Source organism: Bombina bombina, chromosome 1 (genome assembly GCF_027579735.1).
Source record: "Bombina bombina isolate aBomBom1 chromosome 1, aBomBom1.pri, whole genome shotgun sequence".
Lineage (NCBI taxonomy): Eukaryota > Metazoa > Chordata > Amphibia > Anura > Bombinatoridae > Bombina > Bombina bombina.
Window position 1 is genome coordinate 667,761,768 of NC_069499.1, and position 19,056 is coordinate 667,780,823.

Sequence of the window (19,056 nt, forward strand, 5' to 3'; positions counted from 1 at the left end):
AATTTGATGATAAAAGTAAATTAGAAAATTGTTTAAAATGGCATGCCCTATCTGAACCATGAAAGTTTCATTTGGACTTTACTATCCCTTTAATATAACCATGTTGGCTGTGCAAAACTGGGGAATGGGTAATAAAGGGATTATCTATCTTTCTAAACAATAAAAATCTTGGAGTTGACTGTCCCTTTGATGATCTCATTAATACTAAAAAGAACAGGAAGATACCATCCATCATGCAATACCATCAGGGAGGCATCTGATTGGCCCCAAACGTTTTCTGTAGCATTACAACAACCACAAACATAAGATTGGCCGTGAATCTGCAGGGGGTGGTATTGCAACAGCAGTTCATCAGAACTGCTGGTGCAATGACAAATGTTGACAGCGTATGCTGTCGGCATTTATCGATGTGCAGCGGACATGATCCGCAATATCGGATCATGTCCACTCGCACATTAATAAATAGGCCCCTGTGTGTGTCACCATCTGTAAAGATCGGTGCTGGTGCCAGCGGGAGGGCGGGAGACGTCCCAGCAGCGGAGGGGGAGGGCCCTACGTTATAGAAAATAAAAATAAAGGGACAGGGAAGGATGGGGCAGAAACACTACAGAAAAAGGGGGGTCCTTAACTTTCAATTGCTGAAAAACAATTACAATAAACAAAGGGGGTTTTATAGGTAGTCGGAAAGCTGCCAGTACCTAAGATGGCGCCATTAGTTAGAGGGGGGAGGGTTAGAGAGCTGTTTGGGTGGGATCAGAAAGTTTGGAGGGTAAGAGGGTTTCCTATCCTGTAGAAAGTATAGGTCTATTTCATCAACACAATCAAGGTTTTTGAATATCACAATTGTATGCTGTGAAAATTTGTTTTGTACTATCCACTCTTTAAGCTTTTAGTGACATATTGTGTATATTTATTTAAGGTATTAGAGGTTTTGAACACTTTAAGAACTAATTTATTAAATTTATTTTTTTCCTCTCTCTCCTTCCCCCCTAGTAGCCCCACTCCATATTCCAGATTAGATGGTTAAGTTATTGACCTGGAATGTGGAAGGCATCCACTCCCCAATCAAAAGAAAAGCCATTATGAACTATCTGGGTAAAAAAAACTTTGACTTGGTATGTCTGCAAGAAACCCACCTTTCCGATTTGGAACATGGTAAAATTAAAGCCAAGTGCCTTAGGGAATCATTCTTTTCCTTATTTAAAATATCTTCTAGAAGAGTCAATAATTTAATGCAAAACTTACATATAAAATCCATCAAGTTATTAGAGACTAGGAGGTCAATTTATTAATGTGCGAGCGGACATGATACGATGTAGCATATCATGTCCGCTGCACATCGATAAATGCAGACAGCATATACTGTCATCATTTATCATTGCACAAGCAGTTCTTGTGAACTGCTGGTGCAATGCAGCTCCCTGCAGATTTGCGGCCAATTGGCCGCTAGCAGGGAGTGTCAATCAACTCGATTGTATTCTGATTTCTGTCCGCCGCCTCAGAGCAGGCGTACAAGTTATAGAGTAGCAGTCTTTAGACCGCTGCTTCATAACTTCTGCTCAGGCTCGCCGGAAACACAGGGCAACAAGCTCCATACTGAGCTTGATAAATTTACCCCAAAGAGGGTAGATGCTTGCTAGTTAAGTTGTCAATACAGAATGAAGAATACCTAATAGCTAATGTTTATAGCCCAAATGGCCTCAATGAAAAGTTCTGTGGTTGCTTAGTGAAAATTCTGCTTAAATTCCCTAGAAATAGGCTAATATTGACGGGAGATTTTAATGCTACTCCAAATTCCTATGTGGATAGGAGAAAGTTAGGGGAAATAACCAAGAAACCCATTTGCACAAAGTATCATCTAAAATATGGAGAGAGAAAATATTTTCGCCATTTTCACACTCCATGGGGCTAGTGGATGTATGGAGGCTATTGAATTCTAATAATTTAGAATATACTTGTTGCTCAAAGACACATAACACATTATCAAGATTAGATATGTTCTTTGTATCAGAGTGTTTGATTTCTAAGATCCTAAATTGTAAAATATTGGAACATACATTATCTGATCATGCCACTGTTATGCTGGAACTTGAAGTAAGGAAGAGGTTTCCATATAACACTTCCCCCCCCCTCCTACTTAATGAAATCAATCAGATTTAAGTATTTTTTTAAGTGAGAGATGGGAGCAGTTTTGCATTCACAATAATGAACATAGAAATAATATTCCAATCTTTTGGGAGAGTCTACCTAAAGGCAGAGATTAGTGCCTATGTGGCTAAACTTAAGAAAGCGCATAACGCATTGTATAAAGAATTGTCAGACAAATTAAGAGAAACATATGCTAAATTTCAACAGAATCCCAATAGGAAGAATAGGGGAAATTATTTCACCTGTGAAAAAAGAGATGATCAATTTTTGTTAGAAGAAGCACAGGAGTCTATATATAGAAATGCGGATACATTTTCAAGATATGGTAATAAATCAGGTAAATTTTTAGCATCTATTTTTAATAGACAGACAAAAAGGAAACCTATAGCTGTCCTTAAAAGTAAGGATTAACTAATTAATAAACAAGATCAGATAACCTTGCTGTTCCAAAACTATTAAAGTAAGCTCTATTCTTCACAAAAACCTTTGAGTGAAAATATTAATACATTTTTAGAAGATATTGATCTGCCTAGGATTTCAGATTCAGAGTTTGATATTCTAAACAATCCTATAGAAGAAGAGGAGATCTATAAAACAATCACCTCAATGGCTAAGGGGAAAGGCTCAGGTCCCGATAATCTGCCACCGGAATTTTATATAGCGCTATCAACTAAAACTGTACCCCTATTAACAGATCACTTTAAGCAATACTATGATGGTAATCTTAAAATCACGGATTCACTGATGATTTTAAAAGAGCTAATATTATATTGATCCCTAAACAGGATAAAGATCTGTCAGAAGTAACTTCATATAGACCTATTTCCCTATTAAACATTGGCTATAAAATCTTAATGAAGATCTTGGCAGAGAGGATGAAAACTATCATACCTATAATTGTACATCTTGATCAGGTGGGTTTTGTGAGCGGAAGATCTTCAGAAACAAATGTTAGGAAAATCCTACATACAATTTGTCATTATTGGGGAGATCGATCTGCTTTGCCAGAGGCCTTCCTGCTATCCTTGGATGCACAGAAGGTCTTCAACAGGGTAGAGTGATCATTCATGTTTGAAATTTTGGGGGAATTCGGTTTTGGAGGTAATTTCTTGGGATTAATTAAAAATATTTATTCTAACACAAAGCATCCCAATTAATAAAAAAATGGGATTTCGATTTATTTTTCCCTGACAAGGAGTATCCGGCAATGTTGCCCCCTGTCTCCTTTCCTATTTGATTTAATCCTGGAACCACTTGCTGCAAAATAAAGAAAGATCTTACCAGGTATCACTCTGGGAAGAGTTTTGATCAAAACCTCTCTATTTGCTGACGATCTTCTAATATTTGTGTCAGATCTAATGGACTTTATAAAGATTTTTGGTAATCTACTGGAAGATTATAGCTTGGTTTCATTTTTATAAAATCAATTTAACATAATCTAAAATATTATGGCAAAAAAAAAAATTGCCATTAATCTTATCAATTTATCGAAGCAGATTCCCTGCTTATTTCGGCTTAACAATTTCAGCTGACCCCACAAAATGGTATTGGGACAATATTTTTCCAATTTTACAGGAAAGCAATGAAAAAATGAAGAGTTGGGTAGGACTGCCCGTCTCTGTGATTGGCAAAGTAAACTTATTTAAAATGTTTATTTTAAAGATTTCTATGATTCTATTACTAAGACACTCTATACTTTTGAAGAATTTCAAAAGAAATTTCCTAAAGTCCAAACTAGACACAAATTCTATTTTCTTAAATTAAAGAGTTATATCGTTCAAGTAGCGATAAACTTTCCTTTAACCTGGCAGAAACACAATTTAATGGATTTTATTCAATCTGAGAAATGGTCACTATTATTAATTTATAAAATACTTCTAACTGCAGATTTGGGAAGATTTGAGAGATAAATGGGTAGATACGTTTAGAATTCCCCATTTAGACAACATACTCCTGAAAAGCCTCAACAACACTCAATCCCTAACTACTTCTGCGTATTTGAGGGAAACCCAATTTAAATTACTTCACAGGGATTATCTAATTCCAGGGAGGGTGGCCAAATGGAAGAAAGAGGTTAGAAACATTTGTGTTAAATGTTCATTTGATAATCAGGATTTAGGGCACCTGCTATGGGATTGCCCTAAATTGAAACAATTCTGGTCTAAAGTAGCATACTCTCAATATCTCTCAAATAATAAAAACAAAAGTCAGCTTAACGAAGGAATTTATTTTCCTTCTACTAAATAATAAATCACGGAGAGGTAAAGCGAACTTTATCCGGATAGTAATATTAACTATTTAAAAATTGGACTAATGCTAGGGTTCTGTCAATTAGGGAAGTAAAAAATACTTTAACCAATTATGTGATAATGGCTGTGTATGATTAAAAACTGGTGATCAAGGAATCGAGGAATCAAGGGTGATTGCTTTACGAAAACGTGGAGGGATTTTATTTACTATCAGGGTGCAGAATTTAAAACTTGCAAAGAACAGATTGTTAACATTCAAATGTGGTTAAGTGGTGGGAGAGGAGGGGGAGTTATGTATCGAGAAACTATTCTAACCAAGTAGGGAGAGGAAGAAAGAGGTACATTGATACAGGAAGAGAGAGTTAAAAAGAGGTACATTGATACAGGAAGAGAGTTATTTATTTCATTTTTTTTTTTTGACTCTCATATAAAATAAGAGTTCCTCATAGATTCTTCAATATTGTAAAGGTCTTTGCTTAAGAGCAAGTCATTGTTTTTTTGTTTGTTTTTTTCTTAAGTGTGTTGCTCTCTGGGATAAGGTCCTTTCATTTTTATACTAGCAAAGAAAACTCACTTACAGAAAGCGAGAGAAAGATAGGGTTTGTAGCAGTCACCCTCTGACTAATATAGTAATTAAAAAGTAACTTCGTCATTACTGACGTATAAAGTGACGAGCGCCAGGAGGGGGAATTGCTGGAGCGGCTTTCAAGATTAAAAGTTAAGTATTTTAACAAAACGAGTGAAATGTAAAGTTTGATGAATGAAAGTGCCTCTGTTTTTAATAGGGTTTTTAAAAACTAGGCACTGATTCATCAAACTTGACATTCACTTTAACAAGTGGCAGAATATAACACACATGAAGTTTTTTTTTTTTTTTTTTAAAGTATAAGCACTCTGATAACTGACTTTTGGTACTAGGGTAATGCTTTCTGGTTACCTAGGTAACTACACCAATCCTTATCCCCCAGTCTGCAACCGGATGTGTGCAGACTTTGCTTGAAGCAAAAGTTTTAACTGACAGCAGAAGGCTACACTGATTCCTGTTTGATGATCGATGCTGTTGGATTATCCTATTTCCTATATATTTCGGAATAAAGATTGGAACTTTTTAACTGTAGAAGGAATATTCCTAACATATTAAAGGGACAGTAAACACCAAAAATGTTATTGTTTAAAAAGATATATAAACCCTTTATTTACCATTCCCCAGTTTTGCATAACCAACACTGTTATAGAAATATAGTCCTCGATCACATATGCGGTGTCACCCGCAAAAGCCGGCAACGCCAGATTTTGCGCGATTTTGGTATTACATATACGGCGTAGCATACAAGTTACGGCCGTATATTTCACCCGTCACTCGCAATTTTTACTCCCATAGGCTAACATGGGACTGCGTCGTAAATCGGTATCCAATATCCAGCGCAAGGCCTTACGTGGCAAAAATGGAGAAATCTTACTCCATTTTCCCCTCGCCATAAAAGGCAGCCATAGCAGGACTTGCGCTGAGTATGGGAGCACCGTAACTCCCGGAAATGCCTGGAAAAATAAACTAACACTTAACGCATGCGCAATGTCTATCTACCTGTCAACCGCAATCCCCCACCGCAATAACGAATAAACTCTATTAACCCCTAAACTGTCATAGCCCACACCGCAAGTAATAACTAAATTATTAACCCCTAAACCGCCATAGCCCACACCCAATTAACCTATTCTAGTATTAACCCCTAAACCGCCATAGCCCACATAGGCTATTAAATGTATTAACCCCTAATCTGCTGCCGCCAATGTCGCCGCCACTATAATAAAGTTATTAACCCCTAAACCTGTCTAACCCTAACCCCCCCAACTTAAATATTATTTAAATTAATCTAAATAATATTAATATTATTAACTAAATTATTCCTATTTAAAACTAAATACTTACCTATAAAATAAACCCTAAGATAGCTACAATATAATTAATAATTACATTGTAGCTATTTTAGGATTTATTTTTATTTTACAGGCAACTTTGTATTTATTTTAACTAGGTACAATAGCTATTAAATAGTTATTAACTATTTAATAGATACCTAGTTAAAATAATTACAAATTTACCTGTAAAATAAAACCTAACCTAAGTAACAATTACACCTAACACTATACTATCATTAAATTAATTAAATGAATTAACTACAATTAGCTAAAATTAAATAAAATTAAATAAAATAAACTATAGTACAAAAAAACCAAAAACACTGAATTACAGAAACTAAAAAAAATTACAAGATGCTTAAACTAATTACACCTAATCTAAGCCCCCTAATAAAATAAAAAAGCCCCCCAAAATAATAAAATTCCCTACCCTATACTAAATTACAAATAGCCCTTAAAAGGGCTTTTTGCGGGGCATTGCCCCAAAGTAATCAGCTCTTTTACCTGTAAAAAAAAATACAACCCCCCCCAACATTAAAAGCCACCACCCACACCCAACCCTACTCTAAAACCCACTCAATACCCCCTTAAAAAAAACCTAACACTACCCCATTGAAGATCACCCTACCTTGAGCCGTCTTCACCCAGCCGGGAAGAAGTCTTCATCCGATCCGGGAACAAGTGGTCCTCCAGCCGGGCAGAAGTCTTCATCTGATCCGGGCAGAAGAGGTCCTCCATCCGGGCAGAAGTCTTCATCCAAGCGGCATCTTCTATCTTCTTCCATCCGACGAGGAGCGACTCCATCTTGAAGACATCCGACGCGGAGCATCCTTCCTGGCCGACGGACTAACGACGAATGAAGGTTCCTTTAAATGATGTCATCCAAGATGGCGTCCCTTGAATTCCGATTGGCTGATAGGATTCTATCAGCCAATCGGAATTAAGGTAGGAAAAATCCTATTGGCTTATGCAATCAGCCAATCGGATTGACCTCGCATTCTATTGGCTGTTCCAATCAGCCAATAGAATGCAAGCTCAATCCTATTGGCTGATTGGATCAGCCAATCGGATTGAAGTTCAATCCGATTGGCTGATTGCATCAGCCAATAGGATTTTTCCTACCTTAATTCCGATTGGCTGATAGAATCCTATCAGCCAATCGGAATTCAAGGGACGCCATCTTGGATGAAGTCATTTAAAGGAACCTTCATTCGTCGTTAGTCCGTCGGCCAGGAAGGATGCTCCGCGTCGGATGTCTTCAAGATGGAGTCGCTCCTCATCGGATGGAAGAAGATAGAAGATGCCGATTGGATGAAGACTTCTGCCTGGATGGAGGACCTCTTCTGCCCGGATTGGATGAAGACTTCTGCCCGGCTGGAGGACCTCTTCTGCCCGGATCGGATGAAGACTTCTGCCCAGCTGGAGGACCACTTGTGCCCGGATCGGACGAAGACTTCTGCCCGGCTGGGTGAAGACGGCTCAAGGTAGGGTGATCTTCAATGGGGTAGTGTTAGGTTTTTTTAAGGGGATATTGGGTGGGTTTTAGAGTAGGGTTGGGTGTGGGTGGTGGGTTTTAATGTTGGGGGGGTTGTATTTCTTTTTTTACAGGTAAAAGAGCTGATTACTTTGGGGCAATGCCCAGCAAAAAGCCCTTTTAAGGGCTATTTGTATTTTAGTATAGGGTAGGGAATTTTATTATTTTGGGGGGCTTTTTTATTTTATTAGGGAGCTTAGATTAGGTGTAATTAGTTTAAACTTCTTGTAATTTTTTTATTTTCTGTAATTTAGTGTTTTTTTGTGTACTATAGTTTATTTTATTTTATTGTATTTAATTTTAGCTAATTGTAGTTAATTAATTGAATTAATTTAATGATAGTGTAGTGTTAGGTGTGATTGTTACTTAGGTTAGGTTTTATTTTACAGGTAAATTTGTAATTATTTTAACTAGGTATCTATTAAATAGTTAATAACTATTTAATAGCTATTGAACCTAGTTAAAATAATTACAAAGTTGCCTGTAAAATAAAAATAAATCCTAAAATATCTACAATGTAATTATTAATTATATTGTAGCTATCTTAGGGTTTATTTTACAGGTAAGTATTTAGTTTTAAATAGGAATAATTTAGTTAATAATATTAATATTATTTAGATTAATTTAAACAATATTTAAGTTAGGGGGTGTTAGGGTTAGACTTAGGTTTAGGGGTTAATAACTTTATTATAGTGGCGGCGACGTTGGCGGCAGCAGATTAGGGGTTAATACATTTAATAGCCTATGTGGGTTATGGCGGTTTAGGGGTTAATAATTAGGCTTATTGCTTTGTGGGGGGTTGTCGGTCTAGGGGTTAATACATTTATTATTAGTAGTGAGAGGGGGGATTGCGGATATAGGGGTTTTACGTGTCGGGCTATTTTTGGGAGGCAGGTTAGACTGTTACGGGAGATTTAAAATTATCTTTACTTTTCTTAGGTGCCGGCAGTTTCTAAAGTGCTGTAAGTCACTAGCGACTCCAGAAATTTGTAGTTACGCTAATTTCTGGACATCGCTAGTTTATCAGACTTACGGCACTTTAGGAACTGCCGGCGGGGTATATGTAATACCCCGATGAGCGAGGTGAAATTACGGGCGGCGCTGGTTCCCACGCTTGCGCCAAAACCTACGCCGTATATCGGATTGCGCCCATACTTTTTACCTCTGTTATTACCTTCTATCTAAGCTTCTGCTGACTGCCTCCTTATCTCAGATCGACTTGCATTTAAGGCAATTAGTGCTGACTCTTAAATAACTTCACGTGCGTGACCACAGTGTTATCTATATGAAACACATGAACTGTCAAATGCGTTCAGATGAGAGACGGTCTTCAAGGGCTTAGAAGTTAGCATATAAGCCTACCTAGGTTTAGCTTTCAACTAAGAATAACAAGAGAACAAAGCAAATTTGATGATAAAATTAAATTAGAAAGTTGTTTAAAATTGCATTCCCTATCTGAATCATGAAAGTTTAATTTGGACTTTACTATCCCTTTAAAGCTGCTACTTTTTTTTTGTACAGTGTTTTCCTTATGTTTGTACATAATACTCCCGAGGTTTAGCAGGTATTAAGTGCTCTGTGCAAAAAAAAAAAAAAAAAAAAAAAAAGGCATTTGTAGCAGTATATAAATCCCACAAAAACTTTAGCCCTGTATACAACTTTCAAATAATTTACTTATGCTGTTGAATGGTTCAGAGACCACTACAGATCACTCTCAGATCACAAAAAATGTAACTATTCAGCTGAGCAGACAGCAGACACATTGCCCTGGCTGCTGCGCCGGCACCCTCCCCATCCCCGCACCTCCCCACACCACCCTGCGCCCCTGAACTGCCATGCCCCCGCTACACACAGTGATTTGACTTTTTTCTACTTTTAGTTGTAGCAGCCTGCCTCTTGTCCCCTCACCCTCCTGCCTGGGTAGTAAGACCGCCTTTCTAACATGCAGGATTAGAAGCATTGCCTGCTTTATGTGGCATAATAATGGAGAATGGGTGCGGTCACTCCTCACACTGCAGGGATAGGGCTAGGAGTGCAAAACCCATCGTACAACTGTAAAGCAATAAATTGTGCGTAAACAACCTGGGAACAAAGGGGAGATAAATCTCTAGCGATGCTGATGATCCGACTCTGAGTCTGAATTTCTCTCAGATCTTACCCGTGGCCAGAGTAGTCCTGACCACCGTCCTCAGAGACTCACAGCACACTGCCACACTCCACTAGTTAGTAGACACAGTGAGGCTCCTGAGGTGACTAGTCAGAACTTCCAAGTTAGTCCTCGAGACAACACATCGGCACTGTCGCTGCCTTCTCATGCCTGAGCTCAAAGATGAGTCAACATGGGACATTCAGTCACATTCGACAAAAACCACTGACTGTGTATTGGTAGTACGTGGTCACGAGATGACCATGTATGATCCCAATAGAATTTAAAAAAATAATTAATAACTTAAACATATAAAACTAGTCCTAAAGCCCGTTCACACGGGCCATTTTTTGAAGTACAGTAGTCCCACCCCTTGCTCTCTCTCCCTCCCCCTCTTTTGTGCTCTATCTCTCCCCTCTCTTTTTTGCTCTCTCTCCCCTCTCTTTTGCACTCTCTCTGCCCCCTCTCTCTCTCTAACCCCTCTCTTTTGCACTCTCTCTCTCTCTCCCTCCTCTCTTTTGCGCTCTCTCTCCCCCCTCTCTTTTGTGCTCTCTCTCTCCCCCTCTCTTTTGCTCTGTCTCTCTCCCCTCTCTTTTGCTCTCTCTCTCCATCCCTCTCTTTTGCTCTCTCTCCTTCCCTCTCTTTTGCTCTCTCTCCATCCCTCTCTTTTGCTCTCTCTCTCCCCTCTCTTTTGCTCTCTCTCTCCATCCCTCTCTTTTGCTATCTCTCTCTCTCCCCCTCTCTTTTGCTCTCTCTCTCTCCCCTCTCTTTTGCTCTCTCTCTCTTTTGCTCTCTCTCCCCTCTCTTTTGCGCTCTCTCTCTCCCCCTCTCTTTTGCACTCTCTCCCCCTCTCTTTTGCACTCTCTCCCCCTCTCTTTTGCACTCTCTCCCCCTCTCTTTTGCACTCTCTCTCTCCCCCTCTCTTTTATGCTCTTTCTCTCCCCCCTCTCTCTCTAACCCCTCTTTTTTGTGCTCTCTCTATCCCCCCTCTCTTTTGCGCTCTCTCTCCCCCTCTCTTTTGTGCTCTCTCTCTCCCCCCTCTCTTTTGCTCTGTCTCTCCATCCCTCTCTTTTGCTCTCTCTCTCCATCCCTCTCTTTTGCTCTCTCTCCATCCCTATCTTTTGCTCTTTCTTTCCATTCCTTTCTTTTGCTCTCTCTCCCCCCTCTCTTTTGCTACCTCTCTCCCCCTCTCTCTTGCTCTGTCTGTTTCCCTTCTCTTTTGCTCTCTCTCTCTCCATCCCTCTCTTTTGCTCTCTCTCCCCCTCTCTCCCCCTCTCTTTTTCTCTCTCTCCCCCTCTCTATTGCTCTCTCCCCCCTCTTTTGCTTTCTCTCCCCCTCTCTCCCCCCTCACTCTCTCCCCTCTCTCTCTCCCCCTCTCTCCCCCCTTTCTTTTGCTCTCTCAATTCCCCTCTCTTTTGCTCTCTCTCTTTCCCCCTCTTATTTTCTCTCTCCCCCTCTCTATTGCTCTCCCCCCTTTTTCTCTCTCTTCCCTCTATTTTGCTCTTTCCCCTCTATTTTGCTCTTTCCCCTCTATTTTGCTCTCTCTCCCCTACTCTTGCTCTTTCCCCTCTCTTTTGCTCTCTCTTACCATCTCTTTAGCTCTTTCCCATCTCTTTTGGTCTATCCCCCTCTCTTTCTCTCTCTCTCTCCTCTCTCTCTCATGTGCGGCCACACGCCCTCACCACGCCCAACCACGCCCACTTCCGCCTGCACCGTGCCACAAACAGGAGCAGATCAGGTAGACAGACTCTAAGGTCAGGTGTGTTTGTCCTCGTGTGGGCCCTACTGCGCATGACAGCTTCGGACAAACACACTTGGCCTTTTATATTATAGGATAACATTAAATAACTAAATAAATAAAATATTCTTTTTTTATTTATTTTTTAAATGTATGGGGCAATACAGGACAGACATCAATCTTCCCAGGACAGACCCCTAAAATCGGGACTGTCCCGCGAAAATCAGGACAGTTGGATATTTCTGAAACACACAAATATACACAAATACATAATACAAATACACACAAATACACACATACATAATACAAATACACACATAAATATACACATATACATAATACAAATACACACATACATACACACAAATACACACATACATAATACAAATACACACATACATACACACAAATACACACATACATAATACAAATACACACATGCATACACACAAATACACACATACATAATACAAATACACACATACATACACACAAATACACACATACATACAAATACACACATACATAATAGAAATACACACATAAATACACACAAATACACATATACATAATGCAAATACACACATACATACACACAAATACACACATACATAATACAAATACACACATACATACACACAAATACACACATACATAATACACACATACATAATACGCATATACATACATTTATACACACACAGACATATAAGCACACACGCAAATACATACACACACACATGCATACATAGAGAAGGAAATACATTTACATATAACTCCTTACTCCTGTTGTAGCTTAGCCCAATGTAAAGCTGATTTTAGAGGAGTAAGCTTTATCACAGGGGAAAGAGGTTGTCTCTGATGTAGGGTTGCCACCTTTTGCCCAGAAGATTCCTGGACACTTTCTAAATGGGGGTGGAGGGGACGTGGCTTGGGGACGTGGTTTAAAAAGGTGAGTTTAAAATCCTCCACTACGCACAAAATATAGAAAAAATAACTAATTTTTTCTATATTTTGTGCGTATTGGAGGATTTTAAACTCACCTTTTATCTCCCCCTAATTTAAAATGTTGTTGTATTCTGCCTGGAATCAACTTCACCCAGCAGTGATTCTAACCTTCTCCCAGCTGATGAGTGGCAAGAACCACGAAACAGTCTGTCCTTGGATGGTTATGAATCACTGCACTAACCCTAGCTAAGTTTATAAGCTGTGTGAACAGTGATACTTTGGCATAAAGGGAACCTGCTTAAAAGCAGACTGAAGTAAAAAGGTGTTTCATTGTGTACTTAATTTGCATATCTTACCCAGAATCATTTGCTACATTGGAAACAATGTAATTCAGAGGTTTTCTGTGGGAAAACAAGCCTCTGGGCCTGTCTAGATTTGTTAATGAACTACACAATTAGTTATTTTTTCTATATTTTGTGCGTAGTGGAGGATTTTAAACTCACCTTTTATCTCCCCCTAATTTAAAATGTTGTTGTATTCTGCCTGGAATCAACTTCACCCAGCAGTGATTCTAACCTTCTCCCAGCTGTTGAGTGGCAAGAACCACGAAACAGTCTGTCCTGGGATGGTTATGAATCACTGCACTAACCCTAGCTAAGTTTATAAGCTGTGTGAACAGCGATACTTTGGCATAAAGGGAACCTGCTTAAAAGCAGATTGAAGTAAAAAGGTGTGTCATTGTGTACTTAATTTGCATATATTACCCAGAATCCTTTGCTGCATTGGAAACAATGTAATTCAGAGGTTTTCTGTGGGAAAACAAGCCTCTGGGCCTGTCTAGATTTGTTAATGAACTACACAATGAGTTATTTATATATATATATATATATATATATATATATAAAAAATAATATATATATATATAATATATATATAAATAATATATAATATATATATAAATAATATATATATATATATATATATATATATATATATATATAATATATATAATTAATATATATATATAAATAATATATATATAAATAATACATATATATATATATATATATATATATATATATATATATATATATAAAATATATATAAATAATATATATATATATATATGCTTTCAACCAGCCGAAAATACGTTATATTTAGCAGAACTTAGGGAGCATAAGGAGAAAAAATATATATATCAGCATGAGGTAACTATAGTTATAACTTGGTGTCAAATGTTTTTTTTAACGTTGAAACAATGCACTGTGCTCACTAAATAAATACTAAATACGTGTCCCCAGTAAATTGGACCGGTCACCGGCTGCACGAGCACGCACCTCTGCTAACTCACTCTCTTCTTGTCTGATTGTCTCCTCCTGACTGAGTACTTACATAATCTGCGCATGCAGTACAGGCTCAGCGCAGCGAGGAACATGGAAGTGACGTCACGTGACCCTCCTCCTCCCTCCCTCCCACATGCTCCAGATTCAGACAGCGCAGGTTCTGTCACTCCTCCCGCCTGGTTATGAGCTCCCCTGGCCAGCTGTTTTTTTAAAATCTGCAGTCAATCAGTGCTGTGCCAGCCCCAGGGGAGCTCTTAGCCCGGGGCATTTGACGGTATTTCCGGGGCACGGGACATACAGTCCCAGACCGGGACTGTCCCGGTGAAACCGGGGCAGGTGGCAACCTTACTCTGATGTCATAAGGCATGGCAGACTACATAAAATATATATATATATATATTCTATGTGCATGACATGTTTATTGTGCAATGAAAACCTCTGCCTTTCTGAGCAGCCACAGTGTAAATTAAAAAAAGATTTATTACTTCGCTCTTGACTTCCTCCTGAAGCTGCACTTGCCTGTCAGCACGCTGTGTAAGCCATACTCATTGTGAGAGCTCCGGGCTGCTTGCTGACAGTTGGAGGATGCAGCTGTCAGTCAGCACAGAACCCCTGTTAGAGCACTCAGGCAGGAACACGACCAATCTATGACATCATGGTTGTCATGGTTAGTTTGCAATTTCTTCCTGGTTTCGAAAGGCAAACTTTGAAAGCCTGCTGCTGCTTGTAGACAGACACTGCTCGCTGACTTGATCTCCTCTCTGCTGCATTATATTAAAGGGACTGTCTGCACCTGATAAAACATTAATCCATACCTTTGATTAAGAAAAGAAGATCCACCTGCACCCCATTGCAGGTCCTGTATCTCGACCGGTACACAAGTAATACTGAAAAGAACATTGGTTTTGTTCATATAGATATGGCTGCCAAATTCCCCCCACTGTTACGTCTTTAAATTTTCTTAGATTAAATCGTCCAATCTGAAGCAACTCCTTAGTTCAATTGTGAAAATGTGTTCATGCCGATTCTCGCATGCGCAATAAAAAGGGGAACCAAATATCCATCACTTGTGTGCAATTGCCAGAGCAGAGATTAGTTAGGGTAGGCACAATCTATAATGAATAAAAAGACACAGCCAAAATACCGGAAGATGTGTTAAAAAAATTACAACCGCACTGCCGAGTTCTGCTTGTATGCGCTCGGAACGCTGGAGATTAGATTAAGTCAGCAGTTAGTTATGTGCTTCATCTCCCCCACAGTTCCGATGTCTATGGGACCCATCTGCACCGGGGCCCCGGTGGCACTGCACCTGTTGCACCGGTGATTGTTCCGTCCCCTGACAAACATTTCTCTTTTTGAAAGCATTCGTACTTTACAGCATTTTTGATCACCTACCTAAAACGTTTGCATAGTACTGTATATAATGTAAAAGCTTCTAAAATTTAAATTTGAAGTAATATACCAGCATCAGTTGTGCACTTCCTACTAATGATCATAGATGCTTAGAACCAATTATTAATTAGCATTAGCTGGAAGTACCATACAACCAATGAGCACTAATCTGAAGTACCTGTCAACCAATGAGAATTAGAAGGAATGCCAATTAGGCAATACATATAATTAGTAGGAAGGAACTGATACTGGTATGCAAATTAAAATTTAAAAGCTCCTTATGTCACAATTTTATTCAAAAACAAAAACAAACAATTTGACATTTAGATGCTGTTTTTTTACATGAATGACAGTACAGTATCAATTTGAGTAATTAAAAAGCAAAACACAAACAATTTAAAATAAAATGTAAAAATCTAATAAAGAACATATATAGTACTTCAAAATACACAAAATAAAGTACAAAGTACATTATTTAGCATTTAGAAATGGGATCATTTTAATGTTGATTTAGGGTAAAGTCACACCTACCATATGTTATTGCTAAGCTATTTTGGCAAGAACTTCAGTCCCACAAAGAATAGCTGATTCAGTAACGCCTGTTTACCTGGGTGTGAGCAAGAATGCAAATAATGAAATAATACAATGAGAAACATCCAAGCCAGAAAAGGAAACCTATTAACATTTATAAAAAATTATTTTGTATGAGCAGACACACAATCTGAAGGGAGGAGCTGTTTATGCTATTCAATATTTTTGTTTAAGTTTTCTCACAAGTAGAATGACTGTAAAGATTAAGAGACAAACATTTTTAAACAAATGATCTTTGTCTAAGAATAAAATGTTCCGAGTCATAAAATGGGGAGGGGGGGGGGTGCTCCAGCAGAATTCTTAGATTTCTCTCATTTGAACTAGAGGATTAAAGGGCCACTGTAAGTAAATATTTTCTATGCCTGTTACTAACTAACTACCCCAACTACGCTTTTTATCAATAGCATTTCATTAACATATCTCTACCGTATATCAGAAATCTTGCCTGCAAATTTAATTGTTTTCCAAACCCACTCCGTGGGTATCCTTTGCTCTGTACCAATCCGTTTACAATACCTAGGTTTCAAAATGGCGCTTTAAACACAATTTCATTGGTTTAAGTATTTTAAACACGCAGTGCTGAAAATAGTGGGCAGGATAACGTGACATCATCGGCAAATAAAAGATATAACTTTTAGAACGTTATGAAACTTCGTTTTGGAGAAAATATAGATCAGTAGGTTTTAATTAATGTTTATTAACTATAATATGTTAGTTGTTTGGCTTAAAAATTATAACAGAAAGTAATCCTTTAAGGAGAAGACTTTCTTTTGAATGGGGGATTTCATTCCCATAGGATGCAGGAAATCGCAAAGAGAAACAATCCCCTTCCCCAAGGAAATTTTCCAAGGAAGGGGAGGAAACTATTAGAGAGCCTCTATTTCTGCTTCACTTAAACCACTTTAAAATGAGAATTACCTCTTTCGAATGAGGGGAAAAAATCCTTCTTAAGCTCAGTAATTCTAATCTCCTCTCTCGCTATATACCAGGCTTAGTCCTCTCTTTCCAAAGCTGCTCCTCTAATTGGTAGGCAGCTGTCCTAAAAAGGATAGTCACTCATCTAAAGTATTTTCTGTGTGAGGTTATAGGAGTTCCAGACAGTATCTGATAAAGACAGCACACATAGTATCCCTCATGATAAAGAGGGGGTCCCTCTTTAAAATGAGAGGTCTCGGGGGCGGAGCCAACTATGGAGACAGTCAGACGTGTTTTTATGAAGCTCCAGGCTCTTCGATAGAATTATATTGCTTAATCTATGCATAAAGGGCTTACATTTCTGTTTTGTTATATGAATAAACAGGTATCATCTAATATACTCCTAAAGAAAGTGTAGATATCTAATTCTGTGAACGCATAGCTATCTCCTCTTAAGCTACGCCACGTGGAGTCACCAGAAGCTACCTACAACCCAAACAGCACTGCTGATATGGAGGCTCTAGAGAGGCACTATCAGAGCCTGAAAGGGGACCTAATGCTTCAATTATCTACCTTCACGCCACCGCTGGACCATCTAGCCAAGTGCACTGACACTGTACAACGTAGCAAGGCCTACATTACACCTGCATCCAAGTCTCAGGAAAATACAGAGATCCCCTCTGGCAGACTTCCATTGAACTCTAGGTATTGTAAGTTAGGGCGAGCATCAGACCTCTCTATTGAGCTGACTAAGCCGGCAAAGCTAGAAGTTGAGGTGACATCGCACTCTGGTATCTTGCGCACACAGGGGGACATACCACCTATAGCTCTACCAGCTCCCCACGATATCCCAGCTCAGCTCCAAGTCAGTACTCCGGTATACGGGACCTACTCAAGAGGGACTGCAGAATTCAACTATACGCCTGGAGAAGCGGCCTACGTTATGAGAGATAACGACCTTGGAGGAGGAACTCAGACCCCTGCAGGTACAAAACAGACTCCCACTAATGGCGGATCAGCTGTGAGCCTGCAGCGCACTCCTGGCAACATCTCAAGCAGCATCACAGGAACCTTCAGATCGGGATGTGAGCTGGATCGGGTAGTAAGGGGTCTCGCTAACCTGCTAACAGCAACTACATCACAATGGAGATACGACGTACAGGTTTTCTCACGCATCATGGGCACAAAAAGATATGGCATTGGTCATACTAAATGTCCTTACTGCTGTTCCCCTTACGCAGTTGGAGTTGGTTAAAGCAGCAGGGAACTTTGCAGCGAGTGGGAGATGAATCCTCAGTGTACCTGGGACTCTGCGCCACCAAACTTACAACTATAGACATCTATCAATACCTTTATAGCCATATCGGTTCTAACATTAACACTGCTGTTTAATAAGTTCATGAATGTTTGATTTATATATTAAATGTTTACTGTGTCCTGTATCTGATCAATTATTTTGCCTTGAATTAATCTAACTCTAAATAACGCTTGCAATCTGGCATACTGGGATTCTCACAGTAACATCATACTATAGTATTATTACCCAGAACTATCTATATATCCCAACATTAAAATGTCATAGAATTGTGTAGAAACCAGCAGGTCTCCCAGTATTCACCAATACCTTGCTTTTCTCAAGTTAATTAGATAGCATATATGACCAATCCTATTGTCAAGTATATAACTTGTGGTTAATCTGCCACTCGACAAATGAATATATAGAGATGTCAGACTCACTCAAAATGTATTTCTCCCATTTCAAATTACACTGCAATGATACCCCCCAATAGATCTTAAACATCTGCCTCAGAAGAGTATGAGGAACTTTGCCAAGCTTGCAGTGGGTTGAAAGCATAAACCACATCATTCAACATATTGTGATTTTCTTGTTGCCTATTTTAGCATATATATTCATATTTTACTTAGTTTATGAGGCATAGCTTTTATTTATTTAAGGTCAATGGCATATGCCGAGAAAACTCATTCTGGGACAGTTACGTTAATCTCCCGCCCAGAAGGGGATATAATTAAGACTTCGCATGACATGATCATATATATTTAGGATGACTTCTTTGATTTAATAAGATATTCGGTTGCTCAGATAATATCAAATTGTTTTTCCACGCGATTTT